Consider the following 13,441-nt stretch of genomic DNA (forward strand, 5'->3'; position numbering starts at 1 on the left):
ATTGCTCGACCATCTTTAAAAAATTTTCTCTCCATGTTAAAAATACTTGGTCATCAGGGTGGGTGTTAGCCTCTCTTGTAGCCTTTCCAGCATGACCAGTTTGGAGTTCCAGTGCCAGAGCCATGGCAGCTGCAGCTGACTTATAAAAATGACAGCTGACACGGCATCCCTTGACTAGAATTTCTAACAAATCTGGGTAGGTTTTCAGAAACTGCTAAACTACCAAGCTGAGCACATGAGCCAAGCATGGTACCTGTGTGAATTTGCTAAGCTTCCCATCCACCACCAGATTACGGCCATTATCACACATGACCATGCCTGGTTGTAGGCTCAGCGGTAAGATTCACCAATCTGTCTGGTCTGCTATTCCTTTCAATAACTCTGATGCAGTGTGCATTTTGTCTCCTAGACAAATTAGCGTCAGCAGAGTCTATTAGCGCTCTGAAGAGTCAGTGCTACAGAGCTTCCAGCTTCCAGGGGATGTGGATGACTCTCTGAGAAAGCATATCATAGATGGATGACAAGAAGGAGCAGGAGGGGGTGCAGGAATTGGTGCAGGATGTGAAGAATCCCTGATAGAAGTAGGACCAGCAAACCTCTGGTTCGGTAGCACATGTGCCATGTCAGGGTGGGACTCGTCGCTAGCCTCAACAATGGTCACTCAGTGTGCCATCGGGGAAATGTAGCATCCCAGGCCACAAGCCCTTGTCCACGTGTCGGTCGTGAAGTGAACAATCACAGTAACTGCGTTGGTAAAGTCATGGTAATGTTCCTGGACATGTGTTGGTACACGGCGGAGACACCACACTGAGAGAAATAGGGGCTGCTGGGGACTGGGTGCATTTTTTGGAGTGTTATATACCACTGAAATGTAACAAAAAGCATGTAATACTCTATGGATGACTAATTGAATCCAGAAATTTTTTTTAACACTTTTTGGGAGTATTATATACCACCGAAATGTAACAGAAAGCACTTAATACTCTATGTATGACTAATTGAATCCAGGAAAAACATTTCAACACTTTTTTGGAATGTTACATACCACCATAGTAAAAAACAAATCTGAACTGAGAAAAGTAAGTTAATGTGTATGCACAATGTAAGTGCATGTTAACACATGACCATTAACCAGAGAAAACAAAAAGCAAAAAACACAAATATCCTGAACTAAAAAGTAAAAAATTTTTTACTTTTTAGTTCAGGATATTTGTGTTTTATACCACCGTAGTGTAAGACAAACCATGTAATACTTTATGGATGGCTAATTGAATCCAGTAAATTTTTTCAACGCTTTTTTGTAATGTTATATATGATTGAAATTTATCACAAAGCACATAATACTCTATGGATGACTAATTAAATCCAGAAAACATTTCGAACGCTTTTTTTGAATGTTATATACCAAGAAATATAAAACAAAGCATGTAATACTCTATGAATGACTAATTCGATCCCAAAAAAATTGTGAACACTATTTTGGAGTGTTATATACTACCAAAATATAAAATAAATCGCATAATACTCTATGGATAGCAATATAGTCAACTTTTTCACCCCAAAACAAGAATGTGGTCATGTGCAGCAGTTATATATTTAGCAATAGCCTGCAAAGCCCTCAGCCTTGCCTATAAGCTGTATTCCGTCACCCTCCCTGCTCCTACAACTGTCCCTAAGATAAATGCAGAATGTATCTGTCAAGAAGGTGTCACATACTCCTGGAAGACTTGGAGTTAGAAAGTCACGTTGAGTAATGAATTGCAGATCTTGTTTAGAGATGGTGTGATTCATGTCCTATTTTAAATTGATTTCCTTTCCTTCAGTGCTGAGAGAGTTAAGGACTCTTTCCATTCTGCCTGAGACCATACAGCCTGGTTGTTCTCAGCTGCAACTGCTTATCATTTACTCCCTCTATATACAGTATACTGACTGTGGGAGTTTAGTTCCTGACAGTGAAAGATTCGAATTCCTGTGCTTAGTGCTAATGCTAAGTAGTTGGAGTGGAGTAGTATTAGTAGTAGTGATCTGTAGTTTGCTGTACTACATACGTATTTATTTCCTAGTCCTTATTCCCATTTAGCTTATTCCTCCCTGTCCCTATCCTCCTCCCTATTGTTGGTGCGTGCTTTTATATTTTAGAGGTTTTCTGTTATCCCTGTTTTGTCTTTGTGTCTTTTTTAACTTACATTTCTGTCCCATGCCTCATGTGGTGAAGGGTGGGACAGATTAACTATTAACAGCAGCATAGTAAGGTCGAAGACCTGGGCCTATCTACCTTCAAAAATACCCCCTGGGTCCAAGTTCCAGGGACAGTTTGAGGCCCCACTTCCTTTGCGAAAACAGTCACAGCGTGACAATGTCTGATACAGACAGCAAAGCACAGAATTAGCCCTTAGAAGGATTGTTAGTATGATGGTTCAGCATCAGCACCAGTATCAACACTAGATGACTTTGGTTAGCTAAACTAATTAGTAAACTAATTAGTTAAACACACATTCCTGGATAACTGCTCTCTCCTTCCAATCAGAACTGTTCCTGAGCTGTGTAATGGCGTCAGTGTGCCCGGTGTGGCTGCGCCTATCCTTTCATAACCTTTGATAAGGTAATACAGCCAGCCAATCACAGTAATGCCACTACCCAGATGGTTACAGCATTACAGTGACTGGCAGCAAATCCAAGCACCCAGATACTCGAGTGATATCAGAGTATCACCAAGCACATTTGCTCATCCTTAATCAGCAATGAAACTTTTATTTATTGATGAACGGATTTGGTCGTGTCTATGTAAAACCATACCATTAGTTGTATAAATAACTGTTGCTTATTCAGCATAAAAAATTATAGTATCTATGGAAAAACAATTGAAATTGCACACAAAAAGGTTGGAATATCTATCATTGAATGTATACGTAGATTGTGCAACTGTAGGGTCAGTGGGCCGGGCTGGGGGGTGGTCCCTCTTTATGCCGTGCAGAGACGTAACAGAGACAAGATGGAGGCAGATTCTGGGTGCAACAGGTCCAAGTTTATTGTTCACCGTCTGACTGACGGCCCTCGCAGCACACCGCAATATCTCTCTCTCTCACAGCCCTCCGTGTCCAGGGCCGCTTCATACACCGTACGTTACACTACGGACGTATTTATACGTACCGCCCCTTTTCACGCTGTGACAATCCTGTCAGCTCTGTCACTGTGGCCGCCTTAGGCCCGTACACCATCAGCACTTTACTGGCCAGTTTTGTCGTTACACATATGGTGTCCTTCACCCACAGCCTCGTCTCTACTGCGGTTCTTTCCTGTCAGGACCACCCCCCTGACGTTCTCTCTCCTCAGTCCCCCTGGTTTGGTTTTCCTCAGAGTGCACAGACTGTCGCAGTCCTCCTGTCACTTGAGCTCCCCCTGGGGACTGGAACCTTCTGGAACCCTCCCTCAGTATTTATAGCTAACCCGGTTCCTTGAAACTGTCACTCCGCCCCCCCATGACCAATGGTTTCTAAAGCCCTAAGCTGATGTCAAGTCCTTTGCTCACACTCCTCCCTGCCATCTAATGGTCAACCCAAGGTACTGCACGTCCACTACACTTTCCTAGCTGTTTTCCCACTGTAATACCTGACACCTACCTACACTGTGCAAACCTTTCCTTCTTCACTCTGACTAGCCCGTCCGTCCGTCAGGTCACCTTCCCTACACTCCTCCTTCCTTTGTCCATTGTCGTCCTCAACAATCATCATCCCTGCCTTCGTCGTTCAGAAGCTACACCTACATTCTGTTGTCGGACCAGCTGTTGAGCCAAACCCACTATCTGCGGGGGGCCGAACCATACTGGGAGCACTATGCTCTGAGCAGCCAGCTGCTACTCACCAGCGCGCACGCCACATGACAACGTCTTTCAAATTGGGCTAGGTACACCCATATTCTCTCTATGGCGTGTGCCTTCCCCTACTCTCCCCTACTGTCACCTTCCACTATTCGGTACGCCATGATCGAGGTCTCTTACCTTCCAGATCATTACCAGCGCCCGCCTTCCTCCTTCAGGGGTGTCTGTGGTGTTGGGGACCTGACCTAGGACGGCTGTCTTTCTCACGTCTTCCAACTCATTTTCCCTTCTTTCAATTACATGTCATGGTCGGCGTCCCGGGCTCCCAGACCTCCTCAACTCTTAGATCCCTACCGGATCTCACACTTTCCTTTGTTCCCGCAGACCTTCCCTTACCCGGACCTGTTGCATTTTACATTGGCATATTATACATTACACAACTTTATAATAGCACAAGTACCCATTTTTATATTTTTTTTTTTCGTTTTCTTTTGCTCATTTTAAAACCAACATATATCAACATAACATTGCATGTCTTCTTTCTTCCCCCTTCCTTGGACCTGAACACTCCTCCACTTCTCGGTATCCCCGTTCTGTCAAGTTTCAAATCAGCAAATAACATCCTGTAAGAGGAACATACTAAAAACAAACTCAGCACATCAAACATTTTTTTTTTTAAACTAGAACTGTTCTTCAGAACCTGCACTACAGTGCACCGAACTCTCGACAGTCTACTTCACTACGCAGTGGCTAGTAGTGAGGGACCCCACAGCCGTGGAGCCCCTGGGGATACTGAGGGTGTCCATTCAAGTCCTCTTCTTTTCCATGCCAGCCTCTCCTTGAGTGTGGAGCAGGTTCCACAATTCCTGCTCCCGGGCCTTCTTCTTCCTGATCACCTCCGCTACCCACACGGAGGGAACAGCACGGGCCCTGGAGTCCGGTGGGCGGGACTCCGCTGAAAAAGACCGCAAGACAGAAACGGCCGAAGATTTCTGTGGCCCAGCAGCCGCTGGGGTCAGGTGGCAAATGGGGACAACCGAGTCCTCAGGGGCTGGAATCACAGGGCCCGCTAAGTTGGCCGCAGCCGACTCCAGCAGCGGCATAACCGCGGCCTCAGGACAGGCCGCATCCACTACTTCCAACAGAGCCGGAGTAACGGCCGATTTCAACGATGCAGCTGCTATTAGCAGGGAAAGCGCAGCAGCGTCTTCTTTGGGTGAGCTCTGCACTGGTGACTCCGGGAGGGGTAGTTCGGGGACATGAGCGGGGGCCTCGCTCAGCTCCGCATACACCACGGGGCCCGTGGTAACTAGGCCTTCCGGTGCGCAGGGGGCCGCGTGCTGCAGCAGAATGGTGGGGGCCGCTTGCGGAGGCACTGGTAGGGCCGGGGGTACTCTCACCTTCCCCGGCGTTGCGGCCTCCGTCCCATCATCACGCGGTTTCCCCCGCAGCCTCCGTTCCTTGCTCCACTGTCCTGCGGGCCTTCCCTCCGGACTCGGGGGCTCCGCTGAGAAGTCCTCTGCTGGTATTGGTGGCGGCCGTTCTCGCTGACTCCGCTTAGGCTCCGCTCCCCGGCTCAGCATCCCGCTGCCTGCCCGTGGTTCTGAAGATGACTTCTGGTGCAGCTCCATCTCTCGCCGCAATTGCCACTCTAGGCGGCCGATGCCCCGACACCCGCAGCGTCTCATACCGTCCGTTGGGCAGCACTCAAATGGCGTCAGACAGCCGCAGCCAAGTTTTTCTTCTGTGCCACTCCTCCTGCTGGGTGGGGCATTGGCAGACCTTTCCACCCATCTGCCAGGGTCCAGTACATGGGAGCGTCGGCCTCCAGGCACATACTGCTGTCCACGGGGGTACGTTGGAGGGGGCCCCAGTCCATTCAACACGACTGCAAACACTCGGACCTCTCCCCTGCGCTGTAGTAATGCCGCCATCTGACGCAGCACCTGATGCCGCCCCGGATCTTCTGTCAGCAAATAATATAAGCGGGGGTCTACTTTACCAATACCGATCAAAAATGTATATAGCAAATTGGTATGGAAATAAATGTATAATTGTATTAAAACTTAACTTTTAATCTTAAATTAAAAACTGTATATTGCAAATTAAGGTGCCAAAAAAAAAACATAAAGTGATAGTGCCTGTGCAAATGTGCCCATAAAAACAAATTGTAATGAGACGCCTCCTATTGTCCAAATATGAGCGGATTATTATCCTCTTTAGTGTCTAAATATGGCCAGGTATTAATAATACCAAACACTAGCCATAGAACATCTCAATATATGCAGCGACGCACTTTTTTTAGAGGTTTTCTTAGGTAACTAAACCATTATTATAATTCCTGTTCTCATTTCCATCATTGTGAACAATTATCATTAGAAAGCGAATCATAAAAAAAAATCTATTTCTCCAAAATCAGATATCCATTACATTGGCATATTTTACAGGTCAAAATGAACAATATATAGCACCTATGGAGTCCAGTATAGTGTAGTGCCTATATTCCACAAAAATACTGCATATTAAATACTCTCATGATGCGTTATTAATATGTCCTTATACTCATCTCATGTGTATTAGTCCTATACACTGATGCCTGTATATGCGCTCTTGTGAGAAAGGCCCCCAGTCTTAAAAGAACTTCATGTCTGCATTCATCTAGACAGCCTTAGTCCAACACCGGGAGAACGGTGTTGGACTAAGGCTGTCCAGATGAATGCAGACATGAAGTTCTTTTAAGACTGGGGGCCTTTCTCACAAGAGCGCATATACAGGCATCAGTGTATAGGACTAATACACATGAGATGAGTATAAGGACATATTAATAACGCATCATGAGAGTATTTAATATGCAGTATTTTTGTGGAATATAGGCACTACACTATACTGGACTCCATAGGTGCTATATATTGTTCATTTTGACCTGTAAAATATGCCAATGTAATGGATATCTGATTTTGGAGAAATAGATATTTTTTTTATGATTCGCTTTCTAATGATAATTGTTCACAATGATGGAAATGAGAACAGGAATTATAATAATGGTTTAGGTACCTAAGAAAACCTCTAAAAAAAGTGCGTCGCTGCATATATTGAGATGTTCTATGGCTAGTGTTTGGTATTATTAATACCTGGCCATATTTAGACACTAAAGAGGATAATAATCCGCTCATATTTGGACAATAGGAGGCGTCTCATTACAATTTGTTTTTATGGGCACATTTGCACAGGCACTATCACTTTATGTTTTTTTTTTGGCACCTTAATTTGCACTATACAGTGTTTAATTTAAGATTAAAAGTTAAGTTTTAATACAATTATACATTTATTTCCATACCAATTTGCTATATACATCTTCTGTCAGCACCACTGAGTCACCACAGCGCTCCCAATTTGTAATCCACAGGTAAGCCAATTGTAATCCACAGGTATTTATTATCCAAGCAGCACAGTCCAAGTCCTTCTCCATCCTTTAAGGCAGGCCTGCCGCAGAAGATGATCTATTAGCGGCGGCGATCCTGCCGACTACGCCAAATGTAGGGTCAGTGGGCCAGGCTGGGGGGTGGTCCCTCTTTATGCCGCGCAGAGACGTAACAGAGACAAGATGGAGACAGATTCTGGGTGCAACAGGTCCAAGTTTATTGTTCACCGTCCGACTGACGGCCCTCGCAGCACACCGCAATATCTCTCTCTCTCACAGCCCTCCGTGTCCAGGGCCACTTCATACACCGTACGTTACACTAGGGACGTATTTATACGTACCGCCCCTTTTCACGCTGTGACAATCCTGTCAGCTCAGTCACTGTGGCCACCTTAGGCCCGTACACCATCAGCACTTTACTGGCCAGTTTTGTCGTTACACATACGGTGTCCTTCACCCACAGCCTCGTCTCTACTGCGGTTCTTTCCTGTCAGGACCACCCCCCTGACGTTCTCTCTCCTCAGTCCCCCTGGTTTGGTTTTCCTCAGAGTGCACAGACTGTTGCAGTCCTCCTGTCACTTGAGCTCCCCCTGGGGACTGGAACCTTCTGGAACCCCTCCGTCAGTATTTATAGCTAACCCGGTTCCTTGAAACTGTCACTCCGCCCCCCCATGACCAATGGTTTCTAAAGCCCTAAGCTGATGTCAAGTCCTTTGCTCACACTCCTCCCTGCCATCTAATGGTCAACCCAAGGTACTGCACGTCCACTACACTTTCCTAGCTGTTTTCCCACTGTAATACCTGACACCTACCTACACTGTGCAAACCTTTCCTTCTTCACTCTAACTAGCCCGTCCGTCCGTCAGGTCACCTACACAACAACACAATAAATACATGACCTCCGCTATTAGGGGACTTACTGAAGATATTTTGATCATGAAATAAAAAAAAAATCCAACCAATGGTGCACTATAATATTGAATGGTATTATCCGTCTGTTTGATTTGTCATCAATTTTCCTCCTGTGGCCACCTCCAGGGTGGTTGGCTACAATCCCATGGAGCTTAAATTTTTGAAAAATATGTGCAACTGTAGTCACAGGAACAGCAAGCTGCTTGGAGATGGTCTTATAACTTTTACCTTTAACATGTTTTTATTACTATTATTATTATTTATTTATATAGCGCTATTAATTCCACGGCGCTGTACATGAGAAGGGGGATTCCATACAAAGTTATAGATATCGTTAACAGTAAACAAGTTTTCAATGACAGACTGGTACGGAGGAGAGAGGACCCTGTCCTTGCGGATTTACATTCTATGGTGACTAAATACCTGGGGAGGTATTCTTGAGGGTAGATAGCCCGGGTCTCCGACCTTACTATGCTGCTGTTAATACTTAATCTGTTCCACCCTTCACCACATAAGGCATGGGACAGAAATGTAAGGCAAACAAGACACAAAGACAAAACAGGGATAACAGACAAAGACATGTTTGTCTATAATTTTCTTTCTAATCTCCTGAGACAACTCTTTCCTTCACTTCCTCTGGCCCATGTTGAGTGTGATACACACCATGTCACCAAAGAGCACAGTGAGTATCTGTAGTCCTCTATGCAGGCCCACTCACTGATTCCAAGATTGTAGACACCTGTGATGCTAATTAGTAGACACACCTTGATTTAACATGTCCCTTTTGTCACATTATTTTCAGGGGCACCTACATTTCTGTCCAGGCCTATTTTATGAGTTTTATTTTTTTAACCCCTTTCCTACATTGGACGTAATATTCCGTCCATGTGACCTGGGCCCTAAGTCCCATGGACGGAATATTACGTCTAATGCGATCAGCGGCATCCACGTGGTGAGAGCCGCTGATCGTGGCCGGGTGTCAGCTGATTATCACAGCCAACACCCGACACAATGTGTCAGGGGCGGTCACGGACCGCCCCGACACGTTAACCCCTTGCACACCGCGATCAAACACGATCGCGGTGTACCGGGGGCTAAAGGGAAGCATCGGCAGGGAGGGGGCTCCCTCCGTGCTTCCCTGAGCCCCCCACAACAGCGCAATGTGCAGCGCTGCTGCGGGGGGCTCCTTCTCTGTAGGCCCCCGAATCCAAGATGGCGACAGGGTCCTTCGGGGGCCTGTAGGGAGTTGACTTCCTCAGGAAGTCTGCGTCTATGCCTGTGACAGATCGCTGATCTGTCACAGTGATCTGTGATGTGACAGATCAGCGATCTGTCACAGGACAGTGATGTCCCCCCTGGGACAACCTAATAAAGTTAAAAAGATTAAAAAAAAGTGTAAAAATAATTTAAAAAAAATCGCTAAATAAATTAGAAAAAAAAAATATTCCCAAATAAATTCATTTTTTGGAAATAAAAAAATCAATAAAAGTACACATATTTGGTATCGCCACGTCCGAAACGACCTGCCCTATAAAACTGTCCCATTAGTTAACCCCTTTAGCGAACCCTTTAAAAATTAAATATAAAAAACGAAGCAAAAAATAATGATTTATTATCATACCGCCGAACAAAAAGTGCAATAACGCGCGATCAAAAAGATCCATATAAACATACATGGTACGGCTGAAAACGTCATCTTGTCCTGCAAAAAACGAGCTGCCATACAGCATCATCAGCGAAAAAATAAAAAAGTTATAGCTCGCAGAATAAAGCGATGCAAAAATAATTATTTTTTAAATAAAATAGTTTTCATTGCATAAAAGCGACAAAACATAAAAAAACACATAAATGAGGTATCGCTGTAACCGTACCGACCCGAAGAATAAAACTGCTTTATCAATTTTACCGCACGTGGAACGGTGTAAACGCACCCCCCAAAAGAAATTCATGAAACGCTGGTTTTTGTTCATTCTGCATCCCAAAAATCGGAATAAAAAGCGATCAAAAAATGTCACGTGCCCGAAAATGATACCAATAAAAATGTCAACTCGTCCCGCAAAAAATAAGACCTTACATGACTCGGTGGGTCAAAATACAGAAAAATTATAGCTCTCAATATCTGGTGATGTAAAAACTATTTTTACAATAAAATAGCGTCTTTTAGCGTGCGACAGCTGCCAAACATAAAAACCGCCATAAATAGTAAATCAAACCCCCCGTTATCACCCCCTTAGTTAGCGAAAAATAATAAAATTAAAAGAAAATGTATTTATTTCCATTTTCCCATTAGGGTTAGGGCTAGGGCTAGGGTTAGGGCTAGGATTAGGGCTAGGGTTAGGGCTGAGATTAGGGTTAGGGGTGTGTTGGGGTCAGGGTTGGAGTTAGAATTGGGGGGGTTTCCACTGTTTGGGCACATCAGGTGCTCTCCAAATGCAACATGGCGTTGGATCTCAATTCCGGCCAATTCTGCGTTGAAAAAGTCAAATGGTGCTTCTTCCCTTCCAAGCTCTGCCATGCGCCCAAACAGTGTTTTACCCCCACATTTGGGGTATCAGCCTACTCAGGACAAATTGCAAAACAACTTTTGGGGTCCAATTTCTCCTGTTACCCTAAGGAAAATAAAAAATTGGGGGCAAATATATCATTTTTGTGGAAAAAAATAATTTTTTTATTTTCACGCCCGGGCGTTAAAAACTTCTGTGAATCACTTGGGGGTTCAAAGTGCTCACCACACATCTAGATAAGTTCCGTGGTGTTAGGAATCTGGGTTCTATAATGCCTATGCGGGAATCCAGATTCACACATTTGTCTCCAGAGGCTGTCTTTTGTCCCAGCTTCTGAGCATGCTCACGGGACTAGCTCTCATTGGAGTTCAGGAGTCAGGTGCTCAGGTCCTGCTCCTGATTTGATTGGTTATGCTCAGGGCTTTGGAGATTTCCGGCAGGTCCCGAACGCTATAAAAAGTGCGCATGGCCGCTATGCCATGCGTTAGTATTTTTCATACTGCTGCAGTATGTATGGTGATGGATGCTTGGACTGGTGACTGGCTTATTATGAAACCCCTTTCCTCTGATATTACGATTGTGTGAGTGATTGGGCAGCCGCCAGTAGCAGCGCTAGCGTCAGCGCGCTCCAGCTATACTTTTCCAGCAGCTAGCGTCCTGCATCGCGCCAGCGAGTTTGCGGTGTCTCCTCTGTGGCTCCGTGCACACCGCGCTGCGGTTGCAGTCTGTCGAAAGTTCGCGGTTGCGACGTTCCGCATCTTTTGTTATGGTAGGTCTAGACGGAGTAGTCCTGCGGTTTAAGGCTACTCCTGTGACCTTAACCCCTTCACCCCCAAGGGTGGTTTGCACGTTCATGACCGGGCCAATTTTTACAATTCTGACCACTGTACCTTTATGAGGTCATAACTCTGGAACGCTTCCATGGATCCCGGTGATTCTGACATTGTTTTCTCGTGACATATTGTACTTCATGTTAGTGGTAAAATTTCATTCAAATAACTTGCGTTTATTTGTGAGAAAAACGGAAATTTGGCAAAAATTTTGAAAATTTTGCAATTTTCCAACTTTGAATTTTTTTGCCCTTAAATCACAGAGATATGGCACACAAAAAACTTGATAAATAACATTTCCCACATGTTTACTTTACATCAGCACAATTTTGGAACCAAAATTTTTTTTTGTTAGGAAGTTATAAGGGTTAAAAGTTGACCAGCGATTTCTCATTTTTACAACACCATTTTATTTTTAGGACCACATCACATTTGAAGCCACTTTGAGGGGTCTATATGATAGAAAATACCCAAAAGTGACACCATTCTAAAAACTGCACCCCTTAAGGTGCTCAAAACCACATTCAAGAAGTTTATTAACCCTTTAGGTGCGTCACAGGAATTTTTTTGAATATTTAAAAAAAATGAACATCTAACTTTTTTTCATAAAAAAAATACTTCAGGTTCAATTTTTTTTATTTTACCAAGGGTAACAGGAGAAATTGAACTGCAAAAGTTATTGTGCAATTTGTCCTGAGTACGCAGATACCTGACATGTGGGGGGGAACGACTGTTTCGTCGCATGGCAGAGCTCAGAATGGAAGGAGCGCCGTTTGACTTTTTCAATGCAAAATTGGCTGGAATTCAGATTGGACGCCATGTCACGTTTGGAGAGTCCCTGATGTACCTAAACAGTGGAAACCCCCTACAAGTGACCCCATTTTGGAAACTAGACCCCCCAAGGAACTTATCTAGATATGTGGTGAGAACTTTGAACCCACAAGGGCTTTACAGAAGTTTATAACGTACAGCGGTACAATTAAAAAATCATATTTTTTCCACAAAAATGATCTTTTCACCCCAATTTTTATTTTCCCAAGGGTAACAGGACCCTAAAAGTTATTGTGCAATTTGTCCTGAGTACGCTGATACCCCACATGTGGGGGTAAACCACTATTTGGGCGCATGGCAGAGCTCGGAAGGGAAGCAGCGCCGTTTGACGTTTTTGGCTGGAATTGAGATCGGACACCATGTCGCGTTTGGAAAACCCCTGATGTACCAAAACAGTGGAAACCCCCCACAAATGACACCATTTTGGAAACTAGACCCCCTAAGGAACTTATCTAGATGTGTGGTGAGAACTTTGAACCCCCATGGGCTTCACAGAAGTTTATAACATAAAGCCATACAATTAAAAAATCATATTTTTTCCACAAAAATGATCTTTTCACCCTCAATTCTTATTTTTCCAAGGGTAACAGGACTCTAAAAGTTATTGTGCAATTTGTCCTGAGTACGCTGATACCCCACATGTGGGGGTAAACCACTATTTGGGCTCATGGCAGAGCTCGGAAGGGAAGCAGCGCCATTTGACGTTTTTGGCTGGAATTGAGATCGGACACCATGTCGCGTTTGGAAAACTCCTGATGTACCAAAACAGTGGAACCCCCCACAAATGACACCATTTTGGAAACTAGACCCCCTAAGGAACTTATCTAGATGTGTGGTGAGCACTTTGACCCCCCCAGTGCTTCACAGAAGTTTACAACGCCCGGGCGTGAAAATAAAAAATTCGTATTTTTTCCACAAACATGATCTTTAAGTCACCATTTTTTTATTTTCCCAAGGGTACCAGGAGAAATTGGACCCCAAAAGTTGTTGTCCAATTTGTCCTGAGTATGCTGATACCCCATACGTGGGAGAAAACTACTGTATGGGCACACGTCGGGGCTCGGAAAGGAAGTAGTGACGTTTTGGAATGCAGACTTTGATGGAATGGTCTGCGGGTGTCATGTTG

This window comes from Dendrobates tinctorius, unplaced genomic scaffold (assembly GCF_039654945.1).
Source record: "Dendrobates tinctorius isolate UK_male_01 unplaced genomic scaffold, ASM3965494v1 ptg000081l, whole genome shotgun sequence".
Lineage (NCBI taxonomy): Eukaryota > Metazoa > Chordata > Amphibia > Anura > Dendrobatidae > Dendrobates > Dendrobates tinctorius.